The 11813-nt window shown below is 51.7% G+C and overlaps 1 long non-coding RNA gene across 1 annotated transcript; it reads left to right on the top strand.

Annotated features, from left to right (window-relative positions):
- The first annotated feature begins 1263 nt into the window (after nucleotides 1–1263).
- LOC137457054 (uncharacterized) lies at nucleotides 1264–2934 on the top strand. Its single transcript, XR_010991206.1, has 3 exons — nucleotides 1264–2219; nucleotides 2344–2585; nucleotides 2697–2934. It is a non-coding gene; the product is annotated as an uncharacterized lncRNA (long non-coding RNA).
- The last annotated feature ends 8879 nt before the right edge of the window (nucleotides 2935–11813 follow it).

The raw sequence follows: 11813 nt of genomic DNA, 5'->3' as shown, positions 1-11813 counted from the left end.
GCGCGGCGGCGGCCTCTGTTGTGACTGGGGTGGGTGGGATGCGTGGCTGGTTTGGTGTCAGCATCTGTTATTGGGTGGGGGTTGGGGGGGTGGCTGGCGTGGTGGCGGTGCCCTCTGTGGTTTGGGGGGGTTGAGGGGTGGCTGGTGCAGCAGCAGCTTCTGTTGCTGGGGTGGGGGGGGGTTGGCTGGCTTGGCGGCAGCAGCCTCTGTGGTTGGTTGGGGGGGTGGCTGGCTTTTTGGCGGTGGCCTCTGTTGGTTGTGGGTGGGTAGGGGGGTGGCTGGCTTTTTGGCAGTGGCCTCTGTTACTGGGTGGGCCGTGGGGTGGGGGCTGGCTTGGCTTGGCGGCGGCCCCTGTTATTGGGTGGTGGAGTGGGGGGGTGGCTGGCTTGGCGGTGGTGGCCTCTGTTATTGGGTGGGAGGGGTGGGATGCGTGGCTGGTTTGGCGGCAGCCTCTGTTATTGGGTGGGGGAGTGGGGGGTTGGCTGTCTTGGCGGCGGTGGCCTATGTGGTTGGGGGTGGTGGCTGGCTTTTTGGCGGCGGCCTCTGTTGGCGTTGGGTGGGTGGGGGGGTGGCTGGCTTGGCAGCAGCGGCCTCTGTTATGGGGTGGTGGGCTGGCTGCCTGGCGGCAGCAGCATTTTTTGTTGGTTGGGGGTTTGGCTGGCTTGGCAGCAGCGGCCTCTGTTGGGCGGGGAGTGGGATGCGTGGCTGCCTTGGCAGCGGCCTCTGTTGTTGGGTGGGGGATAGGGGTGGTGGCTGATTTGGCAGCAGCCCATGTTTTTGGGTGTGTGGGGGGTGGCTGGCTTTTTGGCAGCGGCCTCTGTTACTGGGTGGGCCGTGGGGGGGGGCTGGCTTGGCTTGGCGGCGGTGGCCTCTGTGGTTGGGGGGGGGGGCTGGCTTGGCGGCGGTGGCCTCTGTGGTTGGGGGGGGGGCTGGCTTGGCGGCGGTGGCCTGTGTTGGGAGGGGGGGGGACTGGCTTGGTGGCGGCGGCCTCTGTTGTGACTGGGGTGGGTGGGATGCGTGGCTGGTTTGGCGGCGGCCTCTGTTATTGGGTGGGGGTTGGGGGTGGCTGGCTTGGTGGTGGCGCCCTCTGTGGTTTGGGGGGGGTTGGGGGGTGGCCGGCTTGGCGGCGGCAGCTTCTGTTGCTGGCGTGGGGGTTTGGCTGGCTTGGCGGCAGCTTCTGTTGCTGGGGGGGGGGGTGGGGGGGTTGCTTGTCTTGCCGGTGGCCTATGTGTTTGGGTGGGTGGGGGGGCTGGCTTGGCGGCGGCCTCAGTTTGGGGGGCGTGGCTTGGTGGCGGTGGCCTCAGTTGGATCCAACTGAAAGGTCCTTTTGGAGCCCCTCCAGAGCCTCCCCATATACCTCTCTGTGTGCCCGAATTCCCCTTTGATACCCCCAGATCCACCTTAGATGCTAGCAGGCCCCTTAAGAGCGGGGGCAGCACTGACCAGGTAGGGGATTCTCACCCCTGTGTGTGGGGGGAGGCTTCGCTGGGCTCTCCTCAGAGGTTACTTCCATTCAAATTAAAGAGACCAAAACCCAAAGAAACCTCAGGACAAAGAATAAAGGCAAAAGAAACAAAGGATCCCCCCCCCCAACACACACTGAGGAGGGTTCCCCCTCTTTAATTCCTTGAGACCCATTTCGTAGTTCTGTTTTCAAACTGCTTTGCTCTGCTTGCAATCGGCTTCTACCTGCTAGCAGCCTTTGCGTGTAACGGAAGAGACGCAGCGGGGGTGAGTTCAGAGCCTTGTTACCTGGCACTTAGTGCCAGTCCTGACTACCTATATGAACAGGAGAGATTGGCAGTCTTAGGGCGAGTCGGCTCGGCTCTCTGTGAAGCCGGAGGATTTCCTTCCCCCGAACAGACGGCGGCTCCGCCCAGCCGGGCTGCCTCTCACCAGGCGCGCCGGGGCTCGGCTCCCCCGGGCGCCAGCCGGCTCCGCCGAGGTCTGCTCTCAGCTCGTCTTCCTTTAGCTTCCGTGGGTTCCCTTCGTCCGGCTGAGCTCCGCACCAGGTTAGTGCCAGCCTCTGTCGCTGTCCGCGGTTCCCGTGTAGGTGCTCTGAAGGTTCGATACGCCTGAATGTTCTAGGAGGGGATTAAAAGCCCTAAGACTTCACATAAGTCGCTGGTAAGAAAAGGAGGAAAACTATCTGCAGAAACCAGGAAAACGTGCAGCAGACTTCTGGGAAATAGTCCAACCTCCTCTTTCACAGAAGTAAGGTGAGTTTGTGAAACCGCTCGGCTCCAAGACCTTTAGGAGAGATCCCACAGCCGTCCAGGGCTGTAGCGAGCCCTATGGAACTCCGGCAGTTACCCGAGCCGTGGCGTTCGTCTTTTCCCCCAGATCGGTTTCCGAGGACCGCGGCGGGACCCCTCTCCGTCGGGCCGCGGGGCCCGCCGAGGCACAGGACCTCTCCGGGCGCCCCCTTAGAGGCTTCTCAGGCAGAGCTCTTTTAACTCAGTCAGATCACCCCAGGAAGAGACAAGAGCCTTCAGGCAGGAAAAGGACTGCTGGCAAGGGAAAGGGGTAACGTGTAAGCCCTAAGGGGGCGTCCCACAGGGGAGAAAGGCAAATCGCTGCCACAGGTAAGAGCCCTCGGGGTGGAACCAGGGGGTTCCACTAAGCATTCCAATGGGGGAGACTGCAAAGGTTTTCATATAGCAATTGACCCTCTTCTTTACTATCCATGTAAACAGGAAAGTTTCAGTTTTAGGGTGAGTCGGCATAGCGCTTTCAGCGAAGGAAAAGATTTTTCCTCGCCTCAGCCGGCGGCGACTCAAACTCCCCGCGGCAGCTCACCCGCGGGGCCCCCCGAGACGAGGAGAGGCGAACCGAGGCGAACGGAACCGGACGGAACCGGCGCGGGGCTCCCCGAGGCGAGGCGGAAGGAACCGGCACGTTGGGGGCTTGGCGGGGCTCAGCTCCTCGCTCAGATTCTTCCCGATTTCCTCGGGCTCCCTTCCAGGTAAGCGCCAGCCTCTGCCGCTCTCGGGGGTTCTTACGTAGCAGCTCGTTTGAAACGCTTGCACGTTCTCGGAGGGGATTAAAATCCCTAAGAGGCCAGCTAACCCTGACACCCCTCTCTTGCAACTTCATAGCTCTGCTGTTTAACTAGGCGCAGCAGTCTGGTATTAATTTGTCTGAAAAGAGGCTTTGAAATGCGCTGCATGGGGTTCTGAAAGACGTAAACTTACAGTGCGTATCTCTAGTACACAACAGCTCACGGATTTTCCTTTGCGTTGTAGGGTTTTTGAACACTCACCGGTTTCGGCGTTGGGTTGGTTTTTCTCGGAACGGAAAACCTGCCGAGCGGAGGCCGGCGGGGCGCTTCCCACGCGCGGCGGCAAGAGACGCCCCCCCGACCGCTCAGCGTAAGTCCGCCGCTTTCAATCGATTCCCCTTTGGTAGGTACGTTGCCAAAATTGGCTTTGCTCTACGCGCAAATCGCTTTTCCGTTCCGGCATCACTTGCATCTCAGAGAGGAGATCCGGTGGGGGGGGGGTAACTTCAGAGCCTCTTTACCGTCGCAATGAATACCATTCCTGAATATCTCTATAGAGAGGAGAGGATTGTAGTTGGATTTATAGTCTCGGGGCGAGTCGCCTCGGCGCTCTCAGGCAAACGAGAGGGTTTTCTTCCCCTAAAAGGGCGGCTCGGCTCGGCTCGGCGGCGCGGCTCGGCGCGGCTCGGCGCGGCTCGGCTCGGCGGCTCGGCGGCTCGGCGCGGCTCGGCGCGGCTCGGCTCGGCGCGGCGGCTCGGCGCGGCGGCTCGGCTCGGCGGCTCGGCTCGGCGCGGCTCGGCTCGGCTCGGCGGCTCGGCTCGGCGCGGCTCGGCTCGGCGGCTCGGCTCGGCGCGGCTCGGCGGCTGCGAAGTATCTACTTAGCAATCGATCCCATTCTTTCCTGTCGATGTAAACAGTTGTTTTATTTTTTCAGTCGGTTTTCAGTCGTAGGGTATGTGTTGCGCAATCGGCGGGCGAGGGGGAAAACGGTTCCTATCGGCATGTAAACTAAGGAGCCAAAAAATCCCAGATGACGTAAAAAAGCCCAAAGCAAAGCGACGACCCTCGCGGCACAAAGGAAGACCCCCCGTTCCTGAGCAATTGTTACACATTTCATAGATGTTTTCAAGCCGTGCGATACCGTATTTGGAATTAGTTTTTACATTACGGAAGCCTTGGTATTTAACAGGACAGATCCAACGGGGGCAATTGCAAAGCTTCTTATGTAGCAATTGGTAATACTCTTGACTATCCACAGAAAAAGCAGGTATTTTTAGCAGGATTTTCTGTTGACGAAACGACGCGGGGCTCTCTGAAACGAAAAGACGAAACGTTGCAATGCTGGCCTGAAATGAAATGGTGTGGGGCTCTCTGAAATCAGACCAGGTGAAATGGTGCAATGCTGGCCTGAAATGAAGTGGTGTGGGGCTCTCTGAAATGAGACCAGGTGAAATGGAGCAATGCTGGCCTGAAATGAACTGGTTGTGGGGGCTCTCTGGACTGACAAGAGGTGAAATGTTGCAATGCTGGCCTGAAATGAAGTGGTGTGGGGGCTCTCTGAAATGACAAGAGGTGAAATGGTGCAATGCTGGCCTGAAATGAAACGATGTGGGGGCTCTCTGAAATGAGACCAGGTGAAATGGTGCAATGCTGGCCTGAAATGAACTGGTGTGGGGCTCTCTGAAATGAGACCAGGTGAAATGGTGCAATGCTGGCCTGAAATGAAACAGTATGGGGGCTCTCTGAAATGAGACCAGGTGAAATGGTGCAATGCTGGCCTGAAATGAAATGGACTGGGGGCTCTCTGAAATGAAATGATCAAATGGTGCAATGCTGGCCAGAATTGAAATGGTGTGGGGGCTCTCTGAAATGAGACCAGGTGAAATGGTGCAATGCTGGCCTGAAATGAAACGGTATGGGGCCTCTCTGAAATGAAATGATCAAATGGTGCAATGCTGGCCAGAAATGAAACGGTATGGGGGCTCTCTGAAATGAAATGATCAAATGGTGCAATGCTGGCCTGAAATGAAACGGTATGGGGGCTCTCTAAAATGAGACCAGGTGAAATGGTGCAATGCTGGCCTGAAATGAAACAGAGTGGGGGCTCTCTGAAATGAAATGATCAAATGGTGCAATGCTGGCCAGAATTTAAATGGACTGGGGCCTCTCTGAAATGAAATGATCAAATGGTGCAATGCTGGCCTGAAATGAAACGGCATGGGGGCTCTCTGAAATGAAATGATCAAATGGTGCAATGCTGGCCAGAAATGAAACGGTATGGGGGCTCTCTGAAATGAGACCAGGTGAAATGGTGCAATGCTGGCCTGAAATGAAACGGAGTGGGGGCTCTCTGAAATGAAATGATCAAATGGTGCAATGCTGGCCAGAATTGAAATGGACTGGGGGCTCTCTGAAATGAGACCAGGTGAAATGGTGCAATGCTGGCCTGAAATGAAACGGTGTAGGGGCTCTCTGAAATGAAATGATCAAATGGTGCAATGCTGGCCTGAAATGAAACGGCATGGGGGCTCTCTGAAATGAAATGATCAAATGGTGCAATGCTGGCCAGAAATGAAACGGTATGGGGGCTCTCTGAAATGAGACCAGGTGAAATGGTGCAATGCTGGCCTGAAATGAAACGGAGTGGGGGCTCTCTGAAATGAAATGATCAAATGGTGCAATGCTGGCCAGAATTGAAATGGACTGGGGGCTCTCTGAAATGAGACCAGGTGAAATGGTGCAATGCTGGCCTGAAATGAAACGGCATGGGGGCTCTCTGAAATGAAATGATCAAATGGTGCAATGCTGGCCAGAAATGAAACGGTATGGGGGCTCTCTGAAATGAGACCAGGTGAAATGGTGCAATGCTGGCCTGAAATGAAACGGTATGGGGGCTCTCTGAAATGAAATGATCAAATGGTGCAATGCTGGCCTGAAATGAAATGGACTGGGGGCTCTCTGAAATGAGACCAGGTGAAATGGTGTAATGCTGGCCAGAAATGAAACGGAGTGGGGGCTCTCTGAAATGAAATGATCAAATGGTGCAATGCTGGCCAGAATTGAAATGGACTGGAGGCTCTCTGAAATGAAATGATCAAATGGTGCAATGCTGGCCTGAAATGAAATGGACTGGGGGCTCTCTGAAATGAAATGATCAAATGGTGCAATGCTGGCCAGAATTGAAATGGAGTGGGGCTCTGTGAAATGAAATGATCAAATGGTGCAATGCTGGCCTGAAATGAAACAGTATGGGGGCTCTCTGAAATGAGACCAGGTGAAATGGTGCAATGCTGGCCTGAAATGAAATGGACTGGGGGCTCTCTGAAATGAAATGATCAAATGGTGCAATGCTGGCCAGAATTGAAATGGTGTGGGGGCTCTCTGAAATGAGACCAGGTGAAATGGTGCAATGCTGGCCTGAAATGAAACGGTGTAGGGGCTCTCTAAAATGAGACCAGGTGAAATGGTGCAATGCTGGCCAGAAATGAAACGGTATGGGGGCTCTCTAAAATGAGACCAGGTGAAATGGTGCAATGCTGGCCTGAAATGAAATGGAGTGGGGCTCTCTGAAATGAAATGATCAAATGGTGCAATGCTGGCCAGAAATGAAATGGACTGGGGGCCCTGTGAAATGAAATGATCAAATGGTGCAATGCTGGCCTGAAATGAAACGGTATGGGGCCTCTCTGAAATGAAATGATCAAATGGTGCAATGCTGGCCTGAAATGAAACGGTATGGGGGCTCTCTGAAATGAAATGATCAAATGGTGCAATGCTGGCCTGAAATGAAACAGTATGGGGGCTCTCTGAAATGAGACCAGGTGAAATGGTGCAATGCTGGCCTGAAATGAAACGGTGTAGGGGCTCTCTGAAATGAGACCAGGTGAAATGGTGCAATGCTGGCCAGAAATGAAACGGAGTGGGGCTCTCTGAAATGAAATGATCAAATGGTGCAATGCTGGCCAGAATTTAAATGGACTGGGGCCTCTCTGAAATGAAATGATCAAATGGTGCAATGCTGGCCTGAAATGAAACAGAGTGGGGGCTCTCTGAAATGAAATGATCAAATGGTGCAATGCTGGCCAGAATTTAAATGGACTGGGGCCTCTCTGAAATGAAATGATCAAATGGTGCAATGCTGGCCTGAAATGAAACAGAGTGGGGGCTCTCTGAAATGAAATGATCAAATGGTGCAATGCTGGCCAGAAATGAAACGGTATGGGGGCTCTCTGAAATGAGACCAGGTGAAATGGTGCAATGCTGGCCTGAAATGAAACGGAGTGGGGGCTCTCTGAAATGAAATGATCAAATGGTGCAATGCTGGCCAGAATTGAAATGGACTGGGGGCTCTCTGAAATGAGACCAGGTGAAATGGTGCAATGCTGGCCTGAAATGAAACGGTGTAGGGGCTCTCTGAAATGAAATGATCAAATGGTGCAATGCTGGCCTGAAATGAAACGGCATGGGGGCTCTCTGAAATGAAATGATCAAATGGTGCAATGCTGGCCAGAAATGAAACGGTATGGGGGCTCTCTGAAATGAGACCAGGTGAAATGGTGCAATGCTGGCCTGAAATGAAACGGAGTGGGGGCTCTCTGAAATGAAATGATCAAATGGTGCAATGCTGGCCAGAATTGAAATGGACTGGGGGCTCTCTGAAATGAAATGATCAAATGGTGCAATGCTGGCCAGAAATGAAACGGTATGGGGGCTCTCTGAAATGAAATGATCAAATGGTGCAATGCTGGCCAGAATTGAAATGGACTGGGGCCTCTCTGAAATGAAATGATCAAATGGTGCAATGCTGGCCAGAAATGAAACGGAGTGGGGGCTCTCTGAAATGAAATGATCAAATGGTGCAATGCTGGCCAGAAATGAAATGGTGTGGGGGCTCTCTGAAATGAGACCAGGTGAAATGGTGCAATGCTGGCCTGAAATGAAATGGACTGGGGGCTCTCTGAAATGAAATGATCAAATGGTGCAATGCTGGCCAGAATTGAAATGGTGTGGGGGCTCTCTGAAATGAGACCAGGTGAAATGGTGCAATGCTGGCCTGAAATGAAACGGTGTAGGGGCTCTCTAAAATGAGACCAGGTGAAATGGTGCAATGCTGGCCAGAAATGAAACGGTATGGGGGCTCTCTAAAATGAGACCAGGTGAAATGGTGCAATGCTGGCCAGAAATGAAACGGTGTAGGGGCTCTCTAAAATGAGACCAGGTGAAATGGTGCAATGCTGGCCAGAAATGAAACGGTATGGGGGCTCTCTAAAATGAGACCAGGTGAAATGGTGCAATGCTGGCCTGAAATGAAACGGTATGGGGCCTCTCTGAAATGAAATGATCAAATGGTGCAATGCTGGCCTGAAATGAAACGGTATGGGGGCTCTCTGAAATGAAATGATCAAATGGTGCAATGCTGGCCAGAAATGAAACGGTATGGGGGCTCTCTGAAATGAAATGATCAAATGGTGCAATGCTGGCCTGAAATGAAACGGTATGGGGGCTCTCTAAAATGAAATGATCATATGGTGCAATGCTGGCCTGAAATGAAATGGACTGAGGCCTCTCTGAAATGAAATGATCAAATGGTGCAATGCTGGCCTGAAATGAAATGGCATGGGGCCTCTCTGAAATGAAATGATCAAATGGTGCAATGCTGGCCAGAATTGAAATGGACTGAGGCCTCTCTGAAATGAAATGATCAAATGGTGCAATGCTGGCCTGAAATGAAATGGCATGGGGCCTCTCTGAAATGAAATGATCAAATGGTGCAATGCTGGCCTGAAATGAAACGGTATGGGAGCTCTCTAAAATGAAATGATCAAATGGTGCAATGCTGGCCTGAAATGAAATGGACTGGGGGCTCTCTGAAATGAGACCAGGTGAAATGGTGTAATGCTGGCCAGAAATGAAACGGAGTGGGGGCTCTCTGAAATGAAATGATCAAATGGTGCAATGCTGGCCAGAATTGAAATGGTGTGGGGGCTCTCTGAAATGAGACCAGGTGAAATGGTGCAATGCTGGCCAGAAATGAAACGGTATGGGGGCTCTCTAAAATGAGACCAGGTGAAATGGTGCAATGCTGGCCAGAAATGAAACGGAGTGGGGGCTCTCTGAAATGAAATGATCAAATGGTGCAATGCTGGCCAGAATTGAAATGGTGTGGGGGCTCTCTGAAATGAGACCAGGTGAAATGGTGCAATGCTGGCCAGAAATGAAACGGTATGGGGGCTCTCTGAAATGAGACCAGGTGAAATGGTGTAATGCTGGCCAGAAATGAAACGGAGTGGGGGCTCTCTGAAATGAAATGATCAAATGGTGCAATGCTGGCCTGAAATGAAACGGTGTAGGGGCTCTCTGAAATGAGACCAGGTGAAATGGTGCAATGCTGGCCAGAAATGAAACGGTATGGGGGCTCTCTAAAATGAGACCAGGTGAAATGGTGCAATGCTGGCCAGAAATGAAACGGAGTGGGGCTCTCTGAAATGAAATGATCAAATGGTGCAATGCTGGCCTGAAATGAAACGGTATGGGGGCTCTCTAAAATGAAATGATCAAATGGTGCAATGCTGGCCTGAAATGAAACGGTATGGGGGCTCTCTGAAATGAAATGATCAAATGGTGCAATGCTGGCCAGAAATGAAACGGAGTGGGGCTCTCTGAAATGAAATGATCAAATGGTGCAATGCTGGCCTGAAATGAAACGGTATGGGGGCTCTCTGAAATGAAATGATCAAATGGTGCAATGCTGGCCAGAAATGAAACGGAGTGGGGGCTCTCTGAAATGAAATGATCAAATGGTGCAATGCTGGCCTGAAATGAAACGGTATGGGGGCTCTCTGAAATGAAATGATCAAATGGTGCAATGCTGGCCAGAAATGAAACGGAGTGGGGCTCTCTAAAATGAAATGATCAAATGGTGCAATGCTGGCCAGAAATGAAACGGAGTGGGGCTCTCTGAAATGAAATGATCAAATGGTGCAATGCTGGCCTGAAATGAAACGGTATGGGGGCTCTCTAAAATGAAATGATCAAATGGTGCAATGCTGGCCTGAAATGAAACGGTATGGGGGCTCTCTAAAATGAGACCAGGTGAAATGGTGCAATGCTGGCCTGAAATGAAACAGAGTGGGGGCTCTCTGAAATGAAATGATCAAATGGTGCAATGCTGGCCTGAAATGAAATGGCATGGGGCCTCTCTGAAATGAAATGATCAAATGGTGCAATGCTGGCCTGAAATGAAACGGTATGGGGGCTCTCTAAAATGAGACCAGGTGAAATGGTGTAATGCTGGCCAGAAATGAAACGGAGTGGGGGCTCTCTGAAATGAAATGATCAAATGGTGCAATGCTGGCCAGAATTGAAATGGTGTGGGGGCTCTCTGAAATGAGACCAGGTGAAATGGTGCAATGCTGGCCTGAAATGAAACGGTATGGGGCTCTCTGAAATGAAATGATCAAATGGTGCAATGCTGGCCAGAAATGAAACAGAGTGGGGGCTCTCTGAAATGAAATGATCAAATGGTGCAATGCTGGCCAGAAATGAAACAGAGTGGGGGCTCTCTGAAATGAAATGATCAAATGGTGCAATGCTGGCCAGAATTTAAATGGACTGGGGCCTCTCTGAAATGAAATGATCAAATGGTGCAATGCTGGCCTGAAATGAAACGGTATGGGCGCTCTCTAAAATGAGACCAGGTGAAATGGTGCAATGCTGGCCTGAAATGAAACAGAGTGGGGGCTCTCTGAAATGAAATGATCAAATGGTGCAATGCTGGCCTGAAATGAAATGGCATGGGGCCTCTCTGAAATGAAATGATCAAATGGTGCAATGCTGGCCTGAAATGAAACGGTATGGGGGCTCTCTAAAATGAAATGATCAAATGGTGCAATGCTGGCCTGAAATGAAATGGCATGGGGCCTCTCTGAAATGAAATGATCAAATGGTGCAATGCTGGCCTGAAATGAAACGGTATGGGGGCTCTCTAAAATGAAATGATCAAATGGTGCAATGCTGGCTAGAAATGAAATGGCATGGGGCCTCTCTGAAATGAAATGATCAAATGGTGCAATGCTGGCCTGAAATGAAACGGTATGGGGGCTCTCTAAAATGAAATGATCAAATGGTGCAATGCTGGCTAGAAATGAAACGGAGTGGGGGCTCTCTGAAATGAAATGATCAAATGGTGCAATGCTGGCCAGAATTGAAATGGTGTGGGGGCTCTCTGAAATGAGACCAGGTGAAATGGTGCAATGCTGGCCTGAAATGAAACGGTATGGGGGCTCTCTGAAATGAGACCAGGTGAAATGGTGTAATGCTGGCCAGAAATGAAACAGAGTGGGGGCTCTCTGAAATGAAATGATCAAATGGTGCAATGCTGGCCAGAAATGAAACGTTATGGGGGCTCTCTAAAATGAGACCAGGTGAAATGGTGCAATGCTGGCCTGAAATGAAACAGAGTGGGGGCTCTCTGAAATGAAATGATCAAATGGTGCAATGCTGGCCTGAAATGAAACGGCATGGGGGCTCTCTGAAATGAAATGATCAAATGGTGCAATGCTGGCCAGAAATGAAACGGTATGGGGGCTCTCTGAAATGAGACCAGGTGAAATGGTGCAATGCTGGCCTGAAATGAAACAGAGTGGGGGCTCTCTGAAATGAAATGATCAAATGGTGCAATGCTGGCCTGAAATGAAACGGTATGGGGGCTCTCTAAAATGAGACCAGGTGAAATGGTGCAATGCTGGCCTGAAATGAAACAGAGTGGGGGCTCTCTGAAATGAAATGATCAAATGGTGCAATGCTGGCCTGA

This window comes from Melanerpes formicivorus, unplaced genomic scaffold (assembly GCF_026170545.1).
Source record: "Melanerpes formicivorus ecotype bairdi unplaced genomic scaffold, bMelFor1.0.p_v2 SCAF_158, whole genome shotgun sequence".
Classification (NCBI taxonomy): domain Eukaryota; kingdom Metazoa; phylum Chordata; class Aves; order Piciformes; family Picidae; genus Melanerpes; species Melanerpes formicivorus.
The sequence above is the reverse complement of the archived record's forward strand: the minus strand, read 5'-3'. Positions and strand labels throughout refer to the sequence as shown.